This window comes from Nothobranchius furzeri, chromosome 9, assembly GCF_043380555.1.
Source record: "Nothobranchius furzeri strain GRZ-AD chromosome 9, NfurGRZ-RIMD1, whole genome shotgun sequence".
Classification (NCBI taxonomy): Eukaryota; Metazoa; Chordata; class Actinopteri; order Cyprinodontiformes; family Nothobranchiidae; genus Nothobranchius; species Nothobranchius furzeri.
In genome coordinates, this window is record NC_091749.1 from 48,418,799 (window position 1) to 48,424,187 (window position 5,389).

The following is a 5,389-nucleotide window of genomic DNA, read 5'->3' on the forward strand; positions in this document are numbered from 1 at the left end:
AGATTGTTCATTACCCCCATTGAACACAACAGAGTTTATAAAGTAGCTAAAATGCTACTTTAGCCAGAATTTCTTATCATCATCCACCCCTCTATGGCAGTAGGCAGAGATTGTTACAGCTTCCTGTCTGGGCTGTGTTCCCACAGCTGGTGTTCCCCCGTGGTTTGTGTCTTTAAAGAGCCCATAAAAGGTGGATTATTAAGAATGGATCACATAATCCGTCACAGAAGGTTGCATGTTTCAACCAAAGGACCTTGGGAATAAGGTGGACAGATCAGAACCAAACATTGGAACATTCTGAGGTAGCCTTCCGTGAGCCCTGCTCCTAACTCTTCTGAATATCTGTGAGAGACTAAAACAGTCTGGAGAACGAACCCTTTAAGCCCGAAACAGCTGAAGCCTTCCTCTAGCGAGCATTAGGCCACGATACCTGTCGACAGGTGTGGAAATGTCTGTGAAAGTTACTGGATTCACACCTCAGCTCAGTATCTATTACAGGGTAGTTCTGAAGTGACCACTGATGTTCAGAGAGTGACAAAAGTTGGAAAACTGAATGTACAAAGATTTTCATTGGCTCCCACGTTGCAGAGTTCTACCATTCATGTTGAAGTTTTCCATTCGACTGATGAGAGTGGATCGGCTAACCAACATGCAAAGTAGCGCCTCGCAGAGGCCTCCGGATTGGTTGCCCTGTACCCTCCTTCCTGTTGGGTCAGCTGGTTTACCTGAAGGGAAAACCCTTTCAGCGCTTACAGAGTGGTTCAGGAGAACAAGATAAACATTTCAGCCATGTCAGCAAAGGAAGGCACACCTCTGGTGAGTATGAGTTATGTCACTGTCCTTTTATTGTTTCTTTTCTATTTTTGTTCATTGCAACAAAAAAAAACTAAATCGTAAATTCTGAGTAGGCTACACTGAAATGTGATTTAAAATGAAGATATTTCTGTCATAAATGTGAAAGTTCACATCCCATCAATGCTCAATGTTAAATATACTAAAGTATTTTTGTTTTTGTTTAAGGCCTTCATTTTGAGAGGATGCGATTAAACGGTTCAGTTCAGGTTTTTTGTAACACCAAAAGTCAACTTCTATCAGATGATGTTACATTTTGAAGTTACGGCCTTGCAGAGTTGAAGAAAATCCCTGTTGAGCAGCACTTTCCAACAGAGAAGAACAGATTAGATTTGACTAGCATAGAAATGTTTTTTCACACATTTATAATAGATGATCAATCAGTTACAGTAATCAAACATAAAATGTTATTTTTGCTTAAAATACTTTTTTTACTATTTTAAACACATTTTTAGCTTTAAAACACACATTTATTTATTTATTATTGTATTTTTATTAAGTTCTTTTTTCAGAGCGAGCTGCCAGACCCCACAGCTTAGCTCAAAGAGTAACAAAGATCATTTTAGTAAAGTATGTCTGTGCATGAAGGATAAAAGTGACTCCTTCAAACATTTGCTCACAAGTACACACACACACACACACACACACACACACACACACACACACGGCTCAACATCCTTTCCTCTACTTTTGCATGCAAATCGTCCTGTTTGCATGCCCTGAAGTCGTTTCCCTCTCAGGACCGAACCTGTAAGCAAATGAAAGCTGCACACTTACATCACACAGACGACTAAACAAAAAATGAACTTTCTTTCTTTGCTGTAGGTTAAGCAATGTATTTTCTTATTCAAAGTACACAGAGGGGCTGCTGTTTTCTGTGATAGAGACAAGCTCCATTGTTGCACTTCTTAATCATCTTTCACAAGCAGCTCAAGTGCCTATGCAAATAAGGCTGGCTGATGATGATGCGTTAACTGAGGCAACGGGATAATCTTATCAATATTGAATGAGTTTGCTTTTGTGTGAACTGTCATTTATTTCTACTGTGGCAATACGGGAGTGGTCTATGACCTGTTGACGCCAAGGATGGCAATTGTACCTGCTCGAGTGTAATTTTATTAACAACGCCACCTTGGGAATTTCACCCAAGGAATTAAAGCATATAGATTCATTTCACTTGACAGTAGACGTGGTTTCAGAAGTTACAATAAATTTGTTTTATTTTATAGAGGAGACAGTTTAAAAGACATTTTAAAAACTGGCCATGTAAAATACCATAAAAGAATACTAAAATTAATGCCCCAACAGAAACTGAACCAATGAAATGTATGAAGAAACAAATTAATTTAACTCACTGAAATTGATTCATGAGGTCCCAAAAAAATGAGAGTTAACTAAACACAATTCAACTACAAATTTAAATAAATAAAAAGGTTAACAAGCAGGACTGAGGCTAGCGATGGAGGCAGGTAACGCGGGGCAGAGAAGCCCCAACACAAGAAAAATAATGAACGTATAAAGGATTCACCCCTGGCAGTGAACATTCATACCAACGTGAGAAAACCAGCACCACCACACGCACACGGGACCACCACCTCCGAGGCCACACACCACACCTCCTGCCTCAGCCTGCACAAAGAAAAAAAGATTAAAAACGGTATAAAATGTGTACAATATAAATCAGCTGTTCTTCCTTCTGGACTCCGGCCACGAGCCAGGGAACTTCCTTCAAACAGCTGATTTGAAATGTAGAAAAAGGAAACGAAACAAAACAGCGGCGCCTCCCGCTGGACCACGGAGAAATCTAAAAGGACAAGGAAGAGGTAGAAGTTAACAAACTAACAACTGACCAAGTGTGGAGACGGCGCAGCACACACCTACCGATCCTCTCACCGATGACCCCTGAGTAGAAGGGAACTCCCTGCCCAGCAGCAACGGGGATTCAATCTTTCCCTGGTTTTACAAAGAGCTGATGTTAAGATTGTTTGACTCATAGGTTATCTACCTGCAGAAGGTACGTACCGTTTGCTAATGTTTTGTTTAGCAAAGGCAAGCGATGATGTCACACCCAACACTGATTAATTGCCCAAGCTGCCGAGTGCACAACACAGTTTGAGACGAGACACAGTAACTCTACTGCTAAACAGAGTAGCCATCCAGGTACATACCACAGTTGGAGCAGAGCCGATCACCCCAAAAACGCAGCCAAAGGACACGGGTTGCTAACACGTAGTGGTACACTTAAAACCAGCCGTTTCCTGAAATTACTTCCTTACCGGAGGAGCTCCCCTTTTATAGCCGGAGCGCCCTCCTACGTATGGAGGGCGTACTGTTCTAAACCAATAAACTTGGAGCAGGTATTTCGTACTGCTACACTACGAAAATATTTTTTGATGCAAGAAACAACTCTAAATATCTTGACTTGGAAATAAAAGCTACTGTTATGTCAAAAGCAACATTTAAACCAGGGTTTCTCTTACATAGGCCTAGCCGTGGCGACCCGCCACGGTTGAAATCCCACCGCCACGCCTACAAGATCCCAAGTTTTATTTATTTTTTTGCGCCGTTTCCCAAAGAAGCAGCAGGAACTACTATGTTGTCGCTGGTGATCACAGCCGGCGGGCAGCAAGGAGCAGGCAGGGCAAGGTGAAGTTACAGCATAAGTTACTGAGTTTAAAATTAGAAAGGTAGCAGTGGATATAATGCTTTTTGGTTTACATGTTTCAATAGCGTTAAGATAAATGAGTGTTGACGATCTTGACAGGGTTTCCTCCAGTGCTTAGTAGGCTAAGTTTTCCTCCCCCCACCAGGCTAAGCATCACTTATTCATGTAAAATTTATTTATTTTTTCATGTCTGACTTTAACCGCATCTAATACTGTATTACGGCGTGAGCGCAACAGCGACAACTTAAGATCGATGTGTGAGCAGCCTGAGAGGTCGGGTGTTTTCATCTGAACCCTTAAAACCTCCAGCAGGCTACGTTGCACTATTGACGTGTTAGCGCGCGGCGCTAACAACTTAGCGACGTGACATGTCTTGGAGAAAGCGTAAAAACACGTTGGACGCTTCTTCTGAAGCGGGAAAATAACACCTCTTCTTAAGCAGAGCACGACGTCGCCTTGGCTCGTTCACCCTCTGCCGAGCCGGACTGAGCTCGATAACATGACCAGCACAGCCACTGGGTCGTTGGAGCTGCCCCGTGACTGCCTGATGGAAAACCAGCGGGTTTCATCAGACTCGTAAAGTTTCTTATTTTTGCTGGGGACCCCCTGTATTTTACCGCTCCCTCCTGCAGTCTTCCCCTATTAACATTTAAAATGATCCGGTAAATGCCGTGTATCAATAGAAACAATCTATTTGGAACACTGCCCCACTGCCACACGGCCCCACTGCCACAGCTGGAAAAATTCCTAGGGGGAACACTGTTTAAACACATTCATAGAACGGTTTTTAATCATATTTTAGAAAAAGACAGCAAATTCTGTGTTTATTGATCTCAATAAACAGAAATAAAAGCCTATATCAAACCAGTGTTTGATTAGAATTCACAAATTGTGGTATTTGACACATTTATGGTGTCCCAAGCTGCCATAGTTAGGACTGTTTTCTGTGTTTTTCACAGAACTCTTTGCTCTTCGTGTCACTGAAGTTAGGTCTCAAAGGTTTTCTATGTTGTGGAGCAACCCTGTTGTACTACAGGGGTATCCAATCCTTGTCCTGGAGGGCCGGTATCCAGCACATTTCAGTTTTAACTCTGTTTCAGCTCACCTGATTTTAATCAGCAGGTATTTAAGAGGCTTCTGCAGATCCTAATGAGCAGCTGCACAGGTGATTCAACCACTGAATCAAGCGTGTTGGAGCAAAAAAAAAAACAGCTAGAACGTGCTGGATACCCATCCTCCAGGTCTGAAATTGTATACCCCCATCGAGCACCTTGGTAGCTGCTCTCGTGATCTGCCGGTATCTGTTTTTGTTCTACATGTCTGTGTGTGTAACTTTGGTCTCCGTCTACCGCGGAGACAAATGTCTATGCTTCAGGACGCTGGGGCATTGACAATAAAGTTGATTCTGATTCTGTACACCTAACCCTTCTCACCTGCTAGTGGTGGTAGGAGGAACCGGTGGCGCCTGCGCTCGGCAGCTTCGCCTTTGTCAGTGCGCCCCGGGGCAGCTGTGGCTACATTCACCATCAGTGTGTGAATGGGTGAAGGATGCACTGTAGTGTAAAGCACTTTTGAGTCCTCTGACTCTGAAAGGTGCTATACAGGTGCGGATCATTTGTCATTTACAACATTTGTAAAAAAGCAACAGATAAATACACACTGAGCCTTAGTCCTATATAGGTTCTAGCCCACTCTCCGGCCCAGCTTCATGTGTTTGAAGGTATAGCTTTTGTCTAATTTTTTTTTTGTCCAGGCATCTGGCAAAATGAAATGCTTTGCATGTGAGGCGAGAATGAAAATGCTGCCGGCTTTGCATCAACCACAAGTACTTATTACTGCCTCTCCATCTGTAGGACGGCGGGGTGTGTTAGA

General features: G+C 42.8%; 1 long non-coding RNA gene across 1 annotated transcript; it reads right to left on the minus strand.

The window, feature by feature from the left end:
* Positions 1–1,902: 1,902 nt before the first annotated feature.
* Positions 1,903–3,301, minus strand: LOC129166939 (uncharacterized). The gene is made up of 3 exons (XR_011521470.1): positions 2,875–3,301; positions 2,734–2,805; positions 1,903–2,656 (listed from the first exon to the last, which is right to left on the minus strand). It is a non-coding gene; the product is annotated as an uncharacterized lncRNA (long non-coding RNA).
* Positions 3,302–5,389: the final 2,088 nt, after the last annotated feature.